This window comes from Epinephelus lanceolatus, chromosome 20 (genome assembly GCF_041903045.1).
Source record: "Epinephelus lanceolatus isolate andai-2023 chromosome 20, ASM4190304v1, whole genome shotgun sequence".
NCBI classification, from domain to species: domain Eukaryota; kingdom Metazoa; phylum Chordata; class Actinopteri; order Perciformes; family Serranidae; genus Epinephelus; species Epinephelus lanceolatus.
Genome location: NC_135753.1, coordinates 27,086,231 through 27,108,577, shown reverse-complemented (window position 1 = coordinate 27,108,577; position 22,347 = coordinate 27,086,231). Strand labels below are relative to the sequence as shown.

Genomic DNA, 22,347 nt, shown 5'->3' with positions numbered 1-22,347 from the left:
TGACAGGAACAATCTGTGCACATATGGGGACTCATCTCCAATTTGGGAACAAAATCACATCCTTATTAGGTTAACCAAACTGAATTTGAGGATTATAATGGTTTTGAGTTTAAGTTAGGTTGAGGTTAAGGGTAAGGTTTGTGGGTAGCTAGTGGTTATTGTCATGGTTAAGGTTATGGTAGGGCTAAAGAAATAAACGAGTGCTGGTGTGTGTGGAAATGGGGTGTTGTTCTAAGGGACTAATTCAGAGGTGTCACACTTATTTAAGTTCATGGGCCACATACAGCCCAATTTGATCTCAGATGGGCCGGACCAGTAAAACCACGGCATAATAACCTTTAAATAACCCCTACATTCTGAAAACCTTTATCCATTTACAAAACAAAAGATGAACAGCCTGCGATATCCTATGAAAATATGTGCAAGTTCAGTCCAGTATCTACTCACTGTTCAAATTGTGCCTTAAACCTGGCATCTTTTGAGGCGGACTTTATATTTCTGTGTTGAATCGACGCCGTACCTATGGCGTTGGCTCTGTATTGACGTAGAGCCTACGCTGTAGCCTGACATGCATCTCCCCAGAAATGTAACTACACATTGTGGCGACACAGACCTGTCTATTTTTGTAAGCTGAAACCATTTCCCTCAGTGGAAACTTGTATTTCACAGATAAGAAACAATAAATTGTGAGGATAATAAAGGATAATAAAGTCTCCACAAAAACAGCATTTTAAGTCTTGTGTGTGATTTATCCTGGTTTCATATGAGCAGAGGAAATCTCTGCTCGTCGCTAGGCTAATTTATACAATGTAAAATGCCATAGGCTTGTGCTAATAACATTAGCATGTTGTATTTGTTTGGACCACATGTTTAGTATAAGACAGTCGTTTTGTCAGTGAACCTTTTGAGTTGTAATGGAGCCAACTTTTGTAACGTTACTTTTGTTAAATGTTGCTGTTGTCCCAGGTTTTATATGAGAAGAGGAAAAGTCCGCTAGCTGCTAGGCTAATTTATACAATGTAAAATGCCATAGGCTTGTGCTAAAAACATTAGCATGTTGTATTTGTGGGGAAATGTGTCCAGATTAAGACAAGTGCTTTGTCTCTGAATGCTGCAAGTTATAGTGAAGCTGATTTTTGTACTTGTGTTTGAAATTGTCGCTATTAAACCATGTTTAATGTGTGTTTTGGGCATGTTTTGAATCAACTAAACTTTACAGCACTTCACAGAAACCCAGCCACTGACTAGTGTTTTGGAGGAATGACACAGACACACCACCGCACAACTGTACGTGCCCACAACAAGTTTTTTTGGGGAGTTATTTCTTATCCGCTGCGAGGGTGCTAAGGACAGAGGGATGTCGTATGCTGTAAAGCCCTGTGAGGCAAATTGTGATTTGTGATATTGGGCTTTATAAATAAAATTGATAGATTGAACAGCGTAGGGTCTGACGCACAAGTATAAATCCCACTTTAGCCTTCACAAGTGCATCATTATTAGGTGTGCAAAGTCATCTAGTGGGCCAGATTGGACCCATTGGAGGGCCAGTTCTGCCCCCCAGGCCGTGTGTTTGACAACCCTGGACTAATTGGTGCCATGGGTGACCTTCTAAAAGACACTCTCATGACATGCACACAGCACTTGCTTGGCTGTAGAGTTAGGAAATATATCAGTCACATGCAGGGTGCAGATGTTCCCTGTGGAGCCACACTGACACTCCCCTGTGGTCTGTCCAAAAAAGCACAGAGATAATAATGTGAGTGTTCATGTATGACACACATTAAATGTCTGAGACAACTCCCACCCTCCTCCTACCACGCTTCACCTGAAGATGGCGCTCCGTATTCTTGTATGAGGACGCTGCGCGTGTGCGTGAGTGAGTGCGAGAGCGAGACAGAGAGCTGCTGTCTGCCTCCTCTCCGGCGGTGTTGCCTCCCCGTCGCTGCAGTGCTTTGCTGCTCTCCTCTCTCTCTCTCTCTCTTTCTTTCTTTCTCGCTTTCGTACCCAGCGCCTCGCCTCTTCCTCCACCGTCTCTTTCACATCCTTCTCCTCCTCCTTCCCTTGCGGATGCCTCAGCCTTGCACCCCCGGCCCAGGATCCCAGCAAATGGTCGCTCCATCCCCGGCAACTCTGGACGCAGGACGCAGCGAAAAGGCGCACCGCTCCGTTGTGATCTGATCAGACTTCACACTGCGGATTGACTTGAAAGAGAGGCGGACCGAGGGGCAGAAGGGAAACGAGGGGAAGCCGGACGCTGACAGTGGCCAGGATCTCATTTCGGTAAGTCATCGCGTTATTTCCCCATGCTGTAGACTTCATATGATCGGACAGGGGAGGGAGAAGGTGACAGGTCTTCAAACGCCTCTGGTTTTTGTTATCATTCAACAGAGTGGGACGTGGTTTAGCAATTTTGGAGATGCGCAGGAGCTCTGCCTTCTTGGTCATGCACGGTGAATGATTTTGGGAAACTGCTGGTTTAACAATAATGCCCTGCTTTTGATAACAAGCTTGCTACGAAGCGTCCGACTGTGCTCAGATCACCCAACACACAGCAGATATTTGGCTCCAGCTGACTGCTGACCCAAATTCACCATTGGTTGTGCGTAAAAGTGCTCAAAAGGTGTGAAAAGCACATTGTAAACAAAATGGGTATGGCTGCTCCTCTTTGTCAGGTGATGATTATTGAATTTCTGCAACTCCATTAACAACCATAAGTAAAGTTGTTGCTATAACCTTAAACATATCTGGACAGGATATCATGGCATAGTGTGAGAGCCTGTATGAGTCATTACTGGGCCAAACAGGTGCCAGAGGTATTATAGTGCAGAATATTGCTTGTGAATCTCATTGTCTGCTGATAGCCATTAAGTTTTATGGAATTGCCTTTTGTCTGTAAGGTGCTGGAGCATGAGAGGTGATGCAAGGATAAGAGTAGGGGTAAGACTCCATACCTTTCCCACAGCCGTACTTGTGCTTTGATCAATAGACATTTGCAGGAGGAGGATTGTGTGCTGGCAGTTTGTCAAGGGCGTACAATATATCCAGCAGATGATGTGGAGGAGAAGAGGAGGAGGTGGAGGGGGGGGGGGGCTGGGGGTTGCTGCTGTTAGGCATGCTGTGGGTACATGCTTAGCCTAGTGCATGTCAGCAGTCGGGCAGGTGCGTGATGGACAGCAGAGGCTGCACAGAGCGGGGGAAACGTGTTCGTGTACGCTCAGCTCCCGTATCACATTAAATCCTTTGTCTTTTGGTCTGTGTTGCCTGGAAACTATCAAACTTTGTGTTGAGATCTGCAGGTTAGGCAGCGTCCTTTGTGGCCAGGTAAGCAGCCGTGTAACAAGGAGAAAGCAATCCCCTTTAATTCCCCTCAAACTGATCTCTGGTGCAGGAATATGGGGAGTTATAGATTATTCTTCCCATTGCTCAGTCTGCTTCAACCAGCATGTTATCCACTTTTCCAGTGCTTTAAGTGATGACAGTACAACACTCCGCCTGCCCATGAGCCGCACATCTTCAAGAACTTCAGCAGATTTTTTCGTAATTTTGAGGGATAAGCAGCATTATAAGAGACATATCACTGTGGGAACTGTCTCAACAATTCTTGTGCAATCTCTGTCTCCCTCACACACACACACATGCACACGCTTCAACCCTTCTCTAAATTTCCTAAAGATTAGCTTCTTTTATGTCCAGTGAATGTCTCCAGTGGGCATGAAAAGCCTCGTCCTTCATCGCGGACACAGATTAAGCTAATTCACACAGCAGCGCAGGCCTAATGCCTAATCACTATGCTGCGCCGGCAGAACAGAACAGTCTTTATACTGTGGTAGCCGAGAGAGGGAGAGAAAGACGGCGAGAGAAGGAGAGAGAGAGAGAGAGAGAGAGCAATGGGGGGAAAGCTAGCCGCCGGTGCCTATTGATCGGACGGAGGGGCTACTGGCAGGCGTCCACAGGATGGAGTGCTGACGACAGTCCAAAGAGCTGCTGGGATGAGCTAGTGGTGCTGATGAAGGGAGGGGAGAGTTTGAATTATGGTTATCCTCCCTGTGGCAGAGCAGGGTCAGGGAGGATTTGAAAATATTGTAACTGTTATGGATTTAATCTTCATTAGAGAGTGAGAGTGGGGTGTGGTTTGGTGCATTGGTAGTGTGACTGTCATGCTTTGTCATTCATTTATATCTTTAAAAAGATCCACGCTGTAGGCCAGTTCTTTACACATATAATGAGCAAAGATTGAGATCAAAAGAGGTCGGAATTCCCCTGTTAAATGTCTGGTTTGATGTTTTGGTGTTTGATCACTTGTGTGCTGAAAGGCTTGGTATCAAAATCATCTTCCCAGGCTGCAAAGTATAGCTGTGTTCAGAGTGTATGGTAATGTCTTCACATTCAGTATAGGAACCTGACGTTGAGAAGCGTCAGTAGCGAAATTTGAACTTCTGATTTCATTTCATCTCATACTTGATAACAAGACAAATCTTTCAGTGAGATGGGACTATGTCCATCCCTTCTTCCTTCACTTGTACCAGGAATTTTCATAATTCATGTGATATGTAAGACAGCGTGGTGAGCAGGGAGACTGTCCTACACCAGCAGTATCTGTCAATGAGCGAGGCAATGAATTTCTAGCAGGTCCAGCGGCTCTGTTCTACACAGACCCCTGACCTTTGACCTCACCTCAAAGTGGACAACGCCAAAAAGTTTCCCCCCGTAGTGTCACACTATGCATATATCATTTTAACACAGACAACATCCCCTTTAGGAAACCATTTGACCCAGAAATGTGAAACCTGTGAGAGCACAGTCTCCCCAATATTGTTTTCATTTGTTTTCAAGAACCTAAATATTGGATTAGATGAATGTTGAAAATGCACAAATGGCTTTCCTCCAGAGGAGCCATGAGGCCCGGTGGCAAATACGGTACCTCTTTTGAGGTGTGACACAAGCCCAGAGGCAACATCTGATGCTGCTCAATTGTCAACATGAGACAGAAAAAAAGGCTATTGTTGTATTGACTGCGTGTCTTTTATTAGCAGTCTAGCTATTGGCTGATTTGAAATTAAGTTATGACCTTTTTCTCCTCTAATACACAAAAATCGCTATTTTCTTTTATGGAGACATGAGTGTTCGTAGGTCTATTCATGTCCTTTCTATCTTTTACTGCTACGTGACTGAAAGAAGGAAAAAAAACATACAAAAGACAACTGTAGAACACGAGGCACCATCAAGAAGAGCGAATGCTTTGATTTAACACTTTGATGTTCTTGAGCTCTGTCATGTGCTGCATGTTGCCAGTGTTTTCTTTTATACGTTCACTTGAATGCAATGTGAATGGGCCCCGGGCGAGTGGCTGACATTTGATCCATACTTGCCGATTGCATTGATTGCATATGTGTGGACACAGGGGAGGGCGCTAATTGACGGCCTCAGTGTGCTCATCAATCAGCTGGCTTGATGCTGCTTACGTTGGAGACTAGATGCTTATGAGCTTGTTTAATGACATAAAAAAAACAACACTGATGTGCCACTGCTAATGGACACTTTTACAATATCCCCATTACTGTGGAATTGTTACAAGATTACATACATGTTATGCACCATTAAACCTGTAATATCACTCTTCTTTCTCTCAAGGGTGCTGTGCAGTGCACCCAACATGGCTATCTTGTGGGGATGTCCAGGTAGTAGTCTAGTCTAGATGTTACACTTTTGTTCCCAAGTGCGTCCATGTGAGTCAGACGTGAAATATTCTAATGATCATTGCTTTCTTTACTGTTTATTAATTAGAGTGAGAATGAGATGCATTAGCAGCTTGTTATCAGGAATGCATTCACCCCTGCCAGTGGAACTGCAATGAGTTGGTCAATGACTCTCCCTAATTTCTCATTTTATATCCGGCAACATTAAAGAGAAATACTGGACTGGCAGTATATTTTCAGCGTCGGGCAGTGCTGTTACTACTTTTACTGCCCAGCACAGCACTTTAGTATATTGAGGCACGTATTCCAATGCAGCACTTAAAGGAACAGTTCAACCTCAAATCAAAAATGCATTTCAGTCAGAAACACTTTAGTCAAAGAAAACTTTATTTCCATTTGCAGTATTATGTTTGTCAGTATGGCTCTGTTCTGGGGCTTCTCTGCCTTTCCACGGGCCTACGCAGAAAGCCTAAGGTGAAGAGACCACACCTCTCTGCCCTTCCATGTGCGAATGAGGAAAACCTGAGGAAGACAGAGCAAACCTTCCTGCCCTTCCATGCGCATACATGGCAAGGTGAGCACTTGCAAAGCCCCCCCAGGAACAGAACAGAGCAGCATCAATGACAAACAGAAATGACACTGGTAAGTCAGACACAGCATGAAAAGGAGGAGCTGGGGTGGAGGCGGGATGCAAAGCCACTTGCAGAGGAAGCAGCAACAGTAGGCAGGCCAGAGCAGTTTAAATCCGGTGCCCTGAATGAGATTCGCCAATTGGTTGCATAGAAAGGAATCATGTGATCTATCAGCTGACTCCCTTTCATCAATCAGCTGCTCCATCAGTTGATTGGACTGTTTGAGATCAGCTGATGTAGCTGGGACATGAGCTGAGCTTGACGTCGTGTCCTGCCTGAACTAACACTATGCTCAATATTTTTCTTTTTACCTGTATCCTCATACAGCGGTTCATATGATATCCTACAAAAGTACACACACACAAGTTGGCATGATATCCTACAAATTATCACCCTACGGCTGATGTTACATCCTTTTTACGGTCATTACGTAACTTTATGTAAGGTACAGAGGTTAGGTTTAGGAAAAGAAACATGGTGAGGACTAACTAAACACGACTCAAGGTTCACTCAAAGTATGCACGGCTTTGAACACGCTCCATCTTTAATACCATCAGTGCATTGGTGACATGATGGAAGCATCCCTAAAAACATGGGTTATGCATGAACTACTGGCTCACCTTTACGTGGGATATGTATGAATTTTGATGCATTACTTTTTGTAGGAAAACGTACGAGCAGTGGATAAGAACGGGCTGTACCTGTAGAGCTATTTATCAGTCCACATTGTTTTGGTGTGAGTTGCTGAGGGTTGAAGCTATCAGCCATAGAGATGTCTGCCTTCTCTCCAATATGAAACTAGATGACTAGATGATTTTGAACAACTCAACAGAAATGTCTCTCTCCAGAATCACGACCTGGTTTCTCAAGATAATCCACAGACCTTGTTGTGAGCAGTTTCATGTAGGAACTAATTTCTTTCCTCTCAACTACACCTGCCAACTGTATCACCAAGCACAGATACTGCAAGCTCCTGTAGCATCACTGAACTAGCTAACATTACAGCACAAGCCTCTTGTTCATGAGTAGATGCATGCTTCCTTCTGTGGTGATATGGTTGGCGGGTGTAATTTGATGTTAAGAAAATAGTTCCTACATAAAACTGCTCACAACAAGGTTTGTGGGTTAGCTTGAGTATCTGGGTAGTGATTTTGGGAAAGAGGCATTGCTATTGAGTTTTTCAAATGTATTTTTTTGGCACTTTGAGCACCACAAGCTGAGTGCCATCTAGCTCCATTATATTGGAGAGAAGGCAGACATCTTTACGGTCAAAATCTCTAAACTCGGCAGCTCAGATAAAAAAAAAATCTAGACTGATAAATATCACGACAGGTAAGAGAACAAAAATGCATTTTTGACTTTGGGGTGAACTGCCCCTTTAAGTGTTGATCTTATTGCATAGGAAAAACTAAAACATTTTTCTGTAGACACTATTGATTGAGCATGATTTAGACGGATTCGTCATACACTCTGTGAAATGTATTTATTAGAGGATCCCTTTGTTCAACTAAAAAGTCGAGAGTCTGGAGGCCCCATTTTTATTCCCTGAGTGTCCTTGAGCAGGACACAGAATCCTTCGCAGCTCAAAGGATGGCAGCTTCTCACTGATCCTTGGCCTCTCTCTGAGGAAGGGGAAACGATGACAAATGTATGTAGGGGATGATACGAATAAAATGCTGTTTCACAACAAGAAAATGGACACCATGGGAAAAGCACTTTGAATGTGGAACTTTTTAAGATAGTCGCCAGGCTTTCTGCTGATATGACATGACCTCCTTTTTTCATGCATCCCAGCACCATTAGTGCATCCTCGCCATCTGCCGACCTTCACATTAAAGCCACAAAAGATAGTGAAAAGTATTTGTAGTTTAGAGGTGAAAGGAGTGGACGGTGTCATCACATTACTGCAGCGTAGACTGGAGCGTGCAACTGGCGTGGTTTGCCAATTTAAACCTGCACGTCCTCTTTTACATTCCACTAGCTCCAAATGGCAGTGACTTAGAGGTAGGTAATTCTTTCACCCACTTTGGGAGATGGGTGTTAAGACTAAAGGCACTGTTGGAAATTCCCCCAATTATCTGTCAGTTAGCTTCATGGCGGCATCTACAAAAGTAGGGTCAAGCTGGGGCAGCAGTGAAGGATTCAGCTTTCTAAAGTATCCCTGAGCATTTAATCTTCCTATCAGTAATCTATCACACTCCTCCTCCTCTTACTGCAAAAGAAAGAAAAGAAAGAAGAAGAAAAGTTGTCCGGCTTTAACAATGCCTTGGATTTATGGCTCGATTTCCACTGATGCCACATGTAGTAAAAATATATGGCCTCATAGTACTGGAAGGTGGTAAAAGGTAAAACCATTCACCAATTGCTGTGTATTGTATATTGTAGTGATTAATGAGAGCAGGACTTTGAGGAGCGCAGCAAGAAGGAGACAGGGAGAGAGAGAGGAGGTAGCGATGTGTCAATGTTGGAATGAGTCCAGCAAGGCAGCGAAACGTGTGTGTGTGTGTGAGAGACAGACAGACATAGAGAGAGGGGTGTGTGGATGCCTACTGGTGAGACTCTGCCGCCGATTCTCCTCCCATCTTCTAATGAGCTCACTGCAGATGGGACTCCCTCTGTCAGCCCACTGCCCTCCTTCTCTCCCCCCACTCCATTATCCTCCCTCTTTCCCTTCAGTCTTCAGAGCGAGGGAAAACAAAGGAAGAAGAAAGGAAGGAGAGAGGAAATGAATTATGTGATAAAAAGCACAAAGAGAGAGGGGGGTTAAGGATGCAGGTGAGAGAAGAGGGAATTCACAGGAAGGGGTAATTGGTGACGAAGACGGGGTAGATGGGGTGTAAAGTGGAAGATGGAGAGGTGGAAAATGAAGCGCTATTGACAGAGCTTGTTGGGGAGTGTCAGGGGCTTATCAGCAGCGAGAAGAGGAAGTTGCAGAAAAGCTGAGTGAGAATAATCAAAAACAGGAAGTGACAGGATGTGTAAAATCACAGAAATGCTGCATCTTAAAACCTAATGGTATGTATTAATGCAGTGTGTCTGTGGTTGCCTTGCCATGACATCACCTCTGTGCCCACCACGCTGTCTAAGCTGAATTAATAATTGGCTCAGCTAGCCAGGTCTGCCCGAGTTAATTGAGCATCAAAGAGAAGCCATAGCTGCAGCACAGATCATCTTGATTTCCCTGGGCGTAAATGTAGCGCAGAGTTGACTTGTGTGCATGTATGACTAAGAGTGGGAGTGGGTTTGTTCATTTATCTGTTGTGTGTGTGTGACTGAGACCTTTATTAACATGTATGGGCGTTCATCATCAGAATGCACGAGTCCACAGGCAGTCTAAATGTGAGTGTTTTCAGGTGCTTTCAGGTGCAGGTGTGTGTGTGTGTATAAGAGTATGTGGAACTGCTTCTAATACAATGTTTTTGCACCCAGTTCTTTGACATCCTGTTAATGGTGTGGTCTGCATCACTGCTCCACCACCTAGCTGTTAATTTCTGTTGCACGATTATCAGCTAAAACATCGAATTGGGTTTTTTTACACGGATGAACTTGCACTGCAACCCTTTCAGTAGAATCTATATGTGTGAGAAAGTAATTAGACAGCGTACAATATGGCTGATTGGTCTCATTTCCAGAATGCAAAGAAAAAGAGATTTGCAACAAGTGGACTCAGGTGTAAGGAGAACATGTTGGAGATGAAAGGGAAAGTGTGAGAAAGAGTGTGAAAACGATTCGGTGTATAATGTCATGTTATGTGGCACGAAGCAGGGAGGTATATTGTTGTTGGCTTCATGTACAGTCTCTTTGCACAGCAACATAGTATTATCTGTCAGGCTGGTCAAGTGGGAAATAACATTGTTTGAAGGGATATGAACACCTGCGCCTGTATGTGACTGTGGGCGATTGTGTGTGTGTGTGTGTGTGTGTGTGTGTGTGTGTGTGTGCTTATTTCTTGTCTGCTCTTTTAATGAGCACATCATTGCTTTTCTCTGTCAACATGAGGACACAGAGTGTCATTGATGTGAAGCACCCGAAATCACGTCTAGCTACTGTATTATCATCCAATAGCAGAGCTGCAGTGCCAGCTTAACACCTGCAGCTCTTGTGTCTGTGCGCCATCTATAGGCAAGGGAAATATTAGCTGCTGCAATTTGGACAAATGAGTGTTCGCCTACAACTTCGCTTGATTTTTCACTTTTAAAATAAAAGTCAAGTTTGAACAAATTTACACTAATTTGTTACGAACGTCTCGTAGCCTTATCTTAAACTACATTGTTGTAGTTTGTAGGTAGATGTGCCAAAAATGTCTTTTTGCATTAAATTTGAACAGGTGTAGGAGTACAAATTGCTGTAATGTTTTGAAAGGCTTAACAAAAGTGCACTGCAATGAATTATCAACTACTAGAAAATAGATTTCTATATTTGAGTTAAAAAGTAATTAGAGAACTCCTTCAAAAGGTTTTCAAATTGAATATAACAATATAGTAGTTGCTGTGGTTACCATGCAGAGTATCTGAATGAATCTTTACAGAGATACACTCTTTACACACTTTATTGAGTGACCTCACCTTCAATTTAAAGAGCTGAAACACTGTCACTATGATAAAACAAATGGCAAGCTGTAATTGCCAGGTTGAAAGCTGGACTGTCACTGTGAGAAAGTAGCAATATGCTGTTTATGGGCCCTTAAGTTGGACTGTCCTCGACCCAATGTGTCCGGAGCTTGGAGTAGCCACTCAGTCTTCATGCTAATGACGCTAGTGTAGCTAACTAGTGTCTTTGCAGTCATCCCAACACAGTTGCAGGGCCATTTTTCAGGCATGTTTAAACTGCGATAAGAAGGATATACCAGCTGTTGTTCATCTGTGGTGGGTGTAGTGTCAGAAGGTCCCTTTAGACCAGGGACAGGCAACCTGTGGCTCTGGAGCTCCATGCGGCTCTTTAGCCCTTCTCAAGTGGCTTATTATTATTTATTTTTTAACATTTTAATTCTAAAAAATCTATGTTTTATGCCTGAAGAAATTCTTACATTCTCCACTTGTAAAACTGTGTAACCTATGCACCAAAAGTAAAAAATGTTTAACGTTTCAGCAACTTAAAATTTGGTCATTCTTGTATGGCATGGCCCCGTTTCCTCTAAATTTTGCTGACCCTCAGTAGTGTTGGCTAGTCTTTAGTCTCCCAGCTAGGCAACCTATAGATTCCAAATCCAAAAAAGTCAAAGTCTTTGAGGAAAATAGAGAATTTAACAATGCCTGTACAGATTTGTTTACTTATACTGCAAATGCTGCATAGTTTAAGTACCAAAAATCAGAAACAGCCCACTGCAGAGTAGCCACCTTGTGCTTAATCATATGAATGAATGCTCATTTAGACATATTAGTAATTAAAAGGCTCAAATATGTTTTGTGGCTCCAGACAGATTTTTATTTTGGTTAAAATGCTCTTTTGATAGTGAAGTTTGGCGACCCCTGCTTTAGACAGTAAGCAGAGTGCATACCCACTTGTGTCTGCGAGGACTCACTGTGCTCCTCATGTGAATAGCCAGACGGACAAGCACTCTGCGAGTAAATGCTAGGCACTTTATGTGTTGTAACCAATATCAGACTACAGAATCTTATGTGGATGTTAATCTGATATCCAAAAAATGTCTTACATCAGTATGGTAACCTGATACTGAAGCTGGATCGAATCATTCCTAATTGTAGTTGTAGAAATGTTAGAGTGCTCTTTATTTGCGGTGTCTCTGCTGCCTCACTTAGGGGCACGTTAAAGTTGCTGAAGGCCAGTTGCATTTTAAGTCACAGCTAAATGCCTCACCATCATCTGTGACTTTTTCCGTGGTTTGCCAGTTCTCTCCAAGTTGTGTTAGCTGAGAAGTTTTAAGTCTGGAGGACAAATAGCACAAAAGTAGCTACTAAAAGAACCTAAGATAAATACCTTTTTAAAGTACCTTTATACCATTTTAAGGGTATAATCTGCATGGCCCAGTCACTTGCAGTTTTATTGTCCAAAATGAAGTGAATCTCTAATCAAAGGGATGAGTTTCTAAAGATTGTCAACCTTTTTAAGGGTAAAACATTCGCATAAAAATATCTCTTTGGTTAAATAAAAGGGCTTTGGAAAAGGCAGAATTGGCTGAGTGTGACTCCGAGATTAAGGCGTGCAGTCAGCCATGAAGTTTAGGAAACATACCACCATTACTCTTCAAATGTAATAGTTTCGTGTACAAAAAATAATCTTTGCTTTCCGCGTATCAGTTATGAAGCAAAACTCATATTGCTTTTCCTCAGCCTACTTTTCTCATTCACCTGATCTTAGGTAATCCATGATCCTCAACTGACACACACACACACACACACACACACACACACACACACACTGGTGTTTCATCTTAAAAGCTTGAGGCCAGCCAAGTGGTATAAATGCCACACCCATTGCCTGCGGTCGGATCAGCAGACAGCCCATCAGCAGCAAACACTGATCATTATCAGCTGTGCATTGCTGGGTCTACTTCCACCTGTCAATCAAACTCTCTCTCTCGCGTCTGTAGAAAAGGATTTGATGGAAATGATGGGAAAGACAGAGACAGAAAGAGATAAGAATCAGACCAATATGGCCCATTAATGGATAGAGCCACCTTATTTTATTGCCCTGGTGTGCAGGGTTTATATGTGTGTGTGGTTCTGTGTCCGCATCGATCAATGGAAAAAGATAGAAGAAGAAAAGGTGACAGGGAGTGACATCACAGACAGGAAGAGGGCAGCATAAGAGGAAGACAAGACAGAAGGTCAGAGGTGTTGCAATGGCAGCGCTACATGACACGCTGACGATGAACTCACAGCAACCACCTGTAGGACACAGACCGCTGTACATGAGGGTTTAGCTGCGAGTGTTTTCGAGATGTCTGAAAGAAGAACGGCAGCTGAAATAATGTTTTGACCACGGGGCGTTTTATTAGGTTGTTTATTGATGTGTGTTGACACTGGAGAGCTACATCCTCAGTCGAGTCTCGGCTCCCGCTGTCCACATTATTCAATTTCATTTCACAGTCCCTGAGCTAACAAAGGCAGGTTTTTCTGTCTAGCTACACATTGTGCTTGTTCCGAGTAAAGCCCGTGTCAGTGTAAGCTGTACGTGCTCTATCCTGATATTCAGCATTTTTATTTATGCCCACTTCCTCCTGAGGCATCTTTTGTTGTACAGCACGCCTGACAACAAAAATGATTTCTCTTAACATAACAGGTTTCTTCTATTGGGTGTTTTCAGATTAAAATATAAGTGGAACTCCCGTGGACTGCTGTGCTGCAGAGAGCCACAGAACACGGAGTTATTCAGGAATAAAGAATGATGAAGATGAAGGTGCATGTTTTGTTGTGAAGCTGGTGGTGGGCTATGAATTATATATCACAGACATCAGGAAGAGGAATGCTACACGTTAGGATCCGTACGTAAGCATGCAGCAGATGAAGGTACTCGGCATTAAAATTTTAACAAGCTGGATGATGGGGAAATAAAGCGTTCTTGGAATTTTACTCCATTCTCACAGCCTGTGAGGTGTCGGTGCAGAAACCTTTGAGAAATTTCACCTCATATTTGTAATTTGTGCCCTTGAATCACAAATAATTCCTTTCAGTCACTAATCAGTAGCTCTGTATACTCACTCAATTTATCCTTTAAACTATCTGTATTCTCAGATATCTGACTGTGCCCCTTCTTCTGTCTGAAAAATAAGCAACATGCACTCAAGGGATGCTAAATATAACACCATGTTGTGTTTAACAGCCAAAATATATCCACACATCTCAGTCCAAGATCCAAATAAAACCGTATGAAGTTAAAGTGGCTCGATTGTCAAGGAGACAAGGACAGTTTAACAGCATTAATTTGGGACTATGAATTAAATTATAAGTAATTTAAGGCATGAATAACTGAGTTTAGTGAACACAGTAACTATATTGAGCACACTAATTATGTTTACATTTATTTTATTCAAGAAGGGACAATGCACATTAATCAACTTGAGTCCATCGTGTAAACATGCCAGATTTAGCCATACAGGCTAATTTTCATCTGCAGTCCCTGGCAGATGGTAATTTGAGGGTTGAATTACTACTGAAAGAATTATTTATCAATAACTCCCCCTGTAATTTTCACATGTTTGCAGTGGGGTTGCTTTTGAGCAGCTCCACTGGGGTGGGCGGTTTTATTTAAGTCACTGGGTAAAAATCCCCAAATAAATAAACTTTGAGCACATTGTAATTCAAGTGGTCTGAGAGAACACTAGACTTCTGCACCTCCTCTTGGCTCTGTTTACAGGCTTTGGTAAATCTAGGCCGTGATAGGAGACTGGCCAATCACAGGTCATTTCAGACAGAAGGTGTTCCCTACTGGCTGTTGTACAGATGCAGTTGTGCGTGCACATCGCTTTGGTGAAAGCCTGCTTCATGGTGGAGAATCCTGCAGAAAAGCTGGTATTCCAGCATTGCTAACACTTGCCTACACTTCAAAGCAACCCCAAAAAAGGAAAACGGACTTCTACAAGAGTCTGACAATAAACAAAACAAAACATGTGACAATATTGGCGAGAAGTTTCTGAGATCGACAGAAATTGTTGCTAATTGTAGCCAAATTGTCATGGTTGTGACTAATTCAAATTCACGTTAATGTAGCTAGAGCTTAGAATCACATCCTCTGCCTCACTCCCCATTGCGACAAACCATCTAGGATGAGGGTAGGAGGCAGCTCTGCAGGCATATGCCCAGTTAGTGGCTGCAGTAATCCAAATCCAGCCTGCACAAACTCCAGCCCCGGGGGTCTGGACAGCCCTTATCCATCAGTGGATCAGCAAACTTTCTGTTGCTGCCGTTACACGGGTTACCCTGGCGCTTGTGTTTGTGCTGGCATAAATCAAGCCACTACAGCCACTGACAGATGGCCTGTCTGGGGAGTTGTTGCCTGCAGTCTAGCAGTGGGGAGCAAGGCAGAGGGACAAGGTGGCTAGCTAGCTAATTCTTGTCTTACTTGTGTTCTAGTAAACCGAGAGCATTAGGGGTTGGCGATATGGCACTAAACTAATATCACGGTATTTCAGGGTATTTTTATGATAACGATATTCTTGTCAATATGATAAATTAGTAAAAAATAATTTCTTATTAATGTAAGAAAACAGAATTGCAACAAAATAAGTGATATAGTTTTACAGTTTGCCTTCAGATATTCAGTAAAAACTAAACTGATCTCTGATTTCTTTAGTTTGTAAACAACAACAGTATCTCAGAGTGAGATTCAGATTCTGTATACAATATTAATAGTTCAACAAAACAAACAACAGCTCCCAAATACGAAATATGTTCCCTGGGATCTATATATATAAATCAGCAGGCGATTTCTTTCTCTTTTAGCAAAATCCTCAATGACTGAGTTGTTTTTTTCCACCTGGAGCTTTGTGCTCTGCCATTTCTCCTCTAGTCATCACACTGTAACCTGTGACAGGCTGTTATGATGCCACAACTAACGCACATTCTCATATATGGAGTTTTTCGTTGAGCCGTGAGCGTCAGATAGGTTTACATTACCAAAGGTTTATGACAAAATCACTTGACAACACTGATTCCCGTGTGTGTGGGCAGAGAGGAGAGGGAGAGACGCTGTGCTGCTGCCAGAGGAGCTGCTGACTGAGTTCCCTCTGAGCGGTAAGTCACTAAAAGAGTTTGAGAAGTCCGGGGCTGTTCATAAAACACTCAGGATGCCACAGTTTATTCTACACTACTGAAGCTGCTCCTCTTTTTGAAACCACCGCTGAGTTGGTAATAATTTTGCTTTCAGACATGCTTGTTGTTACCATGGGTAACAGCATGACATCAATAAGTCAACAAGTTGAAGTCATGCAGGTATCATGATATGAATTTCTTCTATCATATTAACAATTCTACCGGTATTATCATGAACAATATGATACGGCACATCCCTACTTTGCATGCAGCTCTACACTGAAATATGATCAAATGAATCAATGTATGCAAAACACTGGGCTACTATATAAAGCATCATCTGGGTGGGGCTGAGGACAGAGAGGGCTGCGTAAGAAGGGTGCATTTTTAAATCCTGCCATTTTTTTTCTTTCTTTTTACCTTTACTAGAGAACTGCCTTCTCCCAGCTTTAAATGTTCATCGGCAAACAGGAAAAGTATTACTCCTAAGCCAGCCATGTCTCCCGTTCCTTCAGCTCTCCTGAAGCTGGGGCGTCAATGTCTTACTTAAGTTGATTGGAGGCTCAGTGTTCAACATACTCACTACAGCAGACTGCAGTCAAATTCAATCCGAAATCCGTATTTCCAAGGTTTTCTTCTCAATGTATAGTTTTTCATGGGGATGTACGTAATTCTGACACAAAGGGAATGCCATGGTTCCTCATTCGGCATCAGATTGCCTCATAAATAGCATTTGATGTTCCTGCTCCATCGTCTGTGATGTCTCCTGCATGGGCATACTGTACAGATCCCAACTGTGGCCAGGATTTAGAACTGCAAGTGCACATTAATTTCACTCATCTGTCTTCTGTAGCTTGCATCTGCTATGTATAATTCATCAAGCAACTCTGTTGATATCCGCATATAAATTAACTTAGATATTGTGCAGCTCATGAATTTCTAACGGCGTATGTACACAGTGGCACCACAGTAGTACATCAGCTCCTCTGTCTCTTGCTTGGGAGAAATGGCAGAGAAAAACATGTTGTGTTTTGGAATGTTTTCAATCGTGAAATGGGTAAAAAAAAAAAAAGAAAAGGAAAAAAAAAAGTGGCAATGAAATGTTCGCGAAGCCAAGCCACCCCTAACTGTTCTGCGTACCAATTATGGCTAAAATATGCTGGGTCCGTTGGAGATGTGTGGGGTACTGTATCTTAGCAGCAGACAGCAGAAACAGAATAGGGCTGCCTTGGCGTGACTGTGTCATTACTGCTCGATGCTACAGACTTGATAGAAGGCACACTGGCCAAGAGAAGGTCAGGAAAGCGGAGGAGGTTTGATCGTTTTAACCAACAACTGGCTTCACACTTAGAAAGGGAGACTGAAAAAAAAAACAGGTCATGCGTGGGTTACTGACAACGCTCCATTTAAAAAAAAAAAAAAAAAAAAAAAGTAACAAAATGATGGGGACCTGGTATTTTCAAATGCCATCTGGTCTTTAGCTCTATCGGTCATTTATTTTATAATTACTGTTAATTTATCTTGGCTTATACAGCCTGTGTCGTATCTGCACTCTGCTCATTTTAAGGGTTAAGTTATATTTGCCGAGGGTTTTAAACAAACCAAACAAATGCTGCTCTCACATTCTTTACAAAATGCTACAGTCATTTGCAAAGACAAGATACCCCTCGCTGTTGTTTAGGCCAATTAGGCTCGAAATCTGCCGGGTTTGGGCTTGTGCCAGAGATTTGGAGTGAAAGTCTTTATTTGTCAGAGAGAGGCCTTTGGAAAGGGATTGAGGAAAAAAAAAAAAAGACTCACAGATTCCCAGAAATGCACAGAAATCACACACACTCACACGCACCATTTCTGTCACTCTCATCTCTCTTTTTCTCCCCTCGCTTTCTCTCTGTGGACTGCAGATAGACAAGACGACACATATTCCAAAACCAAGAGACAAACAATTGATTATATACGCTATAGTTGCAACAAAAATCCACTTTGCAGCCAGGGAATTGTACACACACTCGCAGACACATAGACCGCAGGAAAGAGCGAGCCATTGCCAGAAAACCGTGGAGGTGGGAGGGTTGAGTTAGTTGCTCCCTGCTGCACTGCTACCAGTTTGCTCATGTGATATTAATTCAACTAATTTGACCTGCACTGCAGACATGGGATGATGGAAGGTGTTTTCTCAGTGTGTCTCCTCAAAGGAACCTTTTGCCCAGAGAGGTTTTTATACTGAAATGGACTATATGGGTCTCGCCAATAGATGAAATAAAATGATATTGATTCGGCAGACACAGTGAGCAAAGCTGGGGATTACATTTATTGCAGGCAGGTTACCTTCTCTACACCCCTTATTCCTGCTAGATGGTCAATATTAGAGTTTCTAGATTCGAAAGGTCACATTTAAATGACGCTGTGATTTTTACTGTATGGCATTCAGCGTTTATGAATCCCATTGTGTGCTGGCTCAGGAACAGGTCTCATTTTCCCAGCAGTATTTTACTGTACAGCCCCTTAAGAAGGCCAGAGGTCAGACGTAACCACAGAACGGTGTCCTATGAGCTGGAAGGCATTCGGTGCCTTTTCTTTTTAAAAGAATTTATATATGACAGGTAACAAAGTTCACTGCAGTTACATGGCATCTGTTGTTACCACTTGGCCACAAGCTGCTCCAAGTGTCTTGATCAAACACTCTCTAAAGTAGGGCTGAGCAATAAATCAATATTATATCGATAGTGTGATATGAGACTAGAAATCATCTTTAATTTTGGATATCGTAATATTGTTGCCTTTTCTTGGTTTTAAAAGCTGTAGTACAGTAAAATTATGTAATTTTCTGAACTCACCAGACTGTTCTAGCTGTTTACCATTACCTGATTAATCATTATATCCACCTTACTGATGATTATTTATCCAAAATCCTGCCTCAGAAGGTCCAGATCTATCCTCAGTGACTCCTTCCACCCAGCACGTCATCTGTTTGACCTGATACAGGTCATTGTAAGCTCGCACCTCCAAAGAAATGAGCAGTTTTGTTCCGTGGGCTGTAAGAACACTAAACAAACAATAATCGTGCAATATTTTTATCCACTGTGTTTTATTTATTTATTTATTTATTTATATTTTATCATTTGCTATTATAGCTGTTATATAGCTGCATATGTGTTATACTTTAGCTGGTTGTCTTGTTTTATCAGTTTTAAAAGCACTAATGAAGTGGCGCCCTTAATCTCATCATATTTTTAATTGTGTAAATATCGAAAAGCACCCACATTTAACTCTATAATATCCCTCAATATCAATATTGAGGTATTTGGTCCAAAACATTGTGCTATTTTAATTTTTCCTCATCACCTAGCCATATTTTAAAGGTGTGGATACTGAATTTTTTTGGGAGCTTGAACCCATTTCTCCTAAGAGTGTCTCCCAAAGCAAAGTGACTCCTAGTCTTTTACTTTTTTCTCACAGGGATACTCTGTGGTTCTGAAAACCGATGCCTAATTCATGTATCAGAAACAGGTTGCATGAAAATTTCATTTAGACAATTTTTCTCCACAACTACAAATAATTTCTGCACACCTACAAACTGTCATTTCTCCAGCAGTTTTTGACAGGTTTAAGGGGGGACTTTTTTTTTTATTTGACGAGCTCAACGTCTCTCTATTTATGGTCTCAAAAACTTTGACACCACAAATAACTAATCTCAGACAACTAGGATTTGTACCCAGGTTCATAGTAAACTCTGACTCATTGATCTCACTATTAAGAAGCAGAAAAATAACTTCATTAAAGCCTGAATTCGTTCTGCCCAACATGACAGTCTGGAGGTTTAAACTCATGTCTTATGGAGTTGGAGATTAAAACTAAACTAAACTAAACCGGATTTGATTTGAGTCCTGCGGGATCAACAGATGTGAAGTCCGGTGGCCAGTGGCTACTTGCTTCGCTACCATTCAGAGGCTAACAAGTGGCGCTAACTGCTAACAGCCACCGGTGTAACAAATTCGACAAATCCATTCAACACTTCCAACATCCACAGTCAGACACACGGCTGATTATTCACTGCTGAATTACAGCTCGCACCAACGGCTGATGCTGCTCTGCTATGAGAATGGCCATTCTTGTCTTTCAGTGTCGGATAGTCCATCATTTTCGTCATGTCTCGTCTCCTCAACGAAAATGAAACATAGATTTCATCTTAGTTTTTATCATCAAGATCTATTTTTAGCTCATCATCATCTTGTTTCCATTATGGAGAAAAGGTTGTTGACAAAAAATATTCCTTATAGTTTTCCACAAAATTAACACTGGTTATGATTTCAGTCGCTAGTTTCAAGTCTTCTTCAATACGGCATGATGTCCGTTTTGTAAAATATGGTCCTGTTTTGAGAAAAATAAACAATAAAGCAGGTATGCCTTCTGGCGTGGCTACCTTGTAACTGAGAAGTCGTTACCATGGTGGCTTCTAGCTCTCAGAAACCGAGATGGCGACAGCCAAAATACCAAACTTGAGGCTTCAAAAATGTAGTCACATGGGTGACGTCACTGTGGCTAATTCCACTTCTTTTTATAGTCTGAGTTTTCCAAGAGTGAATTTATAAAGAACATCTGTCTTATTTCCAGAATAACAAATAAAGATAATCCTCAATTTTATTCTGTTATGGTATAAAAACATGGAACACTGATTTCAGCCTCTTCATGATATTGTGACAAGTTTGTCGAACTGTTGTATGATAAAGGATCACAAGGTCTAATGAAACCAAAGGCACAGTGAGGTGTCTGACTTTGATCTTTTGGAGGTTCTTAGCCCGCCAGCGTGGCAAGCCTTAAACTGTTATGACTGTGGAGGGGGTAGGCAGGAGCGGAAGTTTTTAGATCCCGTCAAGTGTTTCAAAGCGTTACATCATTTCCACGTCTTCCACCAGGAGAGTATTGCAACAAACTGTGTTTTAGAAGGAGTCAACCCCCAACCCCCGCCAATATCGTGTGATTTTGATGGGTCAGTAAAGTTAATTCTGTGAATGAGACACACGCTCACGCATTCGATGCAACCACACACACGAAAGCAGAACAGAGACTCACAAGTGCACACTTTTCTGTTTTGTATACAGCGTAGGATGTTCTGCAGTCACGCTGTGAGGCGAATTGAATTTCCATTGGTGGTTAGTCAGGCAGTGTTGCTCTTTCTCCCATTATGGCACATTCTTTAAGACAGCAGGAGGCCAGAGAGACTACAGAGGTCTCCCCGGCAGAGGCTCACCGCCTTCAGCCTCATGCCCAGCTGTGGACACTCTTTGTTGAGCGACTGGTGGGGGCTCAGCGGCAATGACTCCATGCAGTGTCTGGCTCATGCACATGCTGTGTGTGTGTGCACATATGATGCACACACACACACACACAAACAGCGAATGCATCCCGGTGCACATCAGTTGAGAAAACATACACCCACTGTCTTGTTTTCTGTCTCGGTCACATACAACACCACAGGGTAAATCGAGGGTCAGCAGGCTACCATCTAGAGTCCGGGGTGCCACCGAGGTCCGGTTGAAGAGAAGCCATGGTAACTATTAGCTGGGTTGTTTGGTTGCTATGACAGCACAGAGATCACCGCAGGGATGGAGTGATAATGGGCCAGCAGAGGGAGGAGATTAGACTTTGTGAGGTGAACATCAAAGTACAGCAAGACGACACACTGATTCTGTTTGATCAATAATAGACTAATATGACTGTAGATACTGCATGCGCTGCAGCTCAAGTGTGAAGAAGTGACTTTAGTTTGTCACTGACAATAATAATGCTTTTTTTATCTTTTAGAATTTATTTGATCTAATTCCCTTGGCTTGGGCAAGATCTATTTTTCATATTCATATTTATTTTCGCACATTTATGAACTCATGCGACAAAGTCATGTGTAGCAATACCCAGACGGGCAAGATCTCATTACCTTGTGGCCCAGAGAGGAGGGAACTGATCTATCATTAAAGCAGGATCATTATTACATGTTGGAGGGGAAATGTGAATTTGAAATTCTAATTTCTATCGTAGCAGTCTATCATACATACTGGAGAGATGATGCCAAAAGCCTGATTTTATATGAGCGTGACCTGTGATTGCTCAAATCTTTGACCTGTGGTCAAAGCAGAATCAATAATGTCATTAAATGGCGGGGCACCAGGCGCTGCGGGGCAGATTTATTCAACTCCAAAGTGCATTCATAGTTTTGGAGTGTTGTATTTCTCTGTTGCTGAGCTGTAAACAGGATAGGGCGTCGAAACCTGTTTGCTTATTGATGCAGATCTAGCGAGTACACTCATTCAGAGG

General features: G+C 42.4%; 1 protein-coding gene across 2 annotated transcripts in view; it reads left to right on the top strand.

Moving 5' to 3' along the window:
- The first annotated feature begins 1,974 nt into the window (after positions 1 to 1,974).
- The window catches only part of ctnnd2a (catenin (cadherin-associated protein), delta 2a), a 374,464-nt gene continuing 354,091 nt past the window's right edge, over positions 1,975 to 22,347 (top strand). Inside the window, exon 1 of one of the 2 annotated variants that reach the window (XM_078162769.1) lies at positions 1,975 to 2,280. The gene's annotated coding sequence lies outside the window, so the exon portion shown is untranslated. The remainder of the gene's footprint in view (positions 2,281 to 22,347) is intronic. The other variant, XM_078162768.1, reaches the window with a different exon arrangement.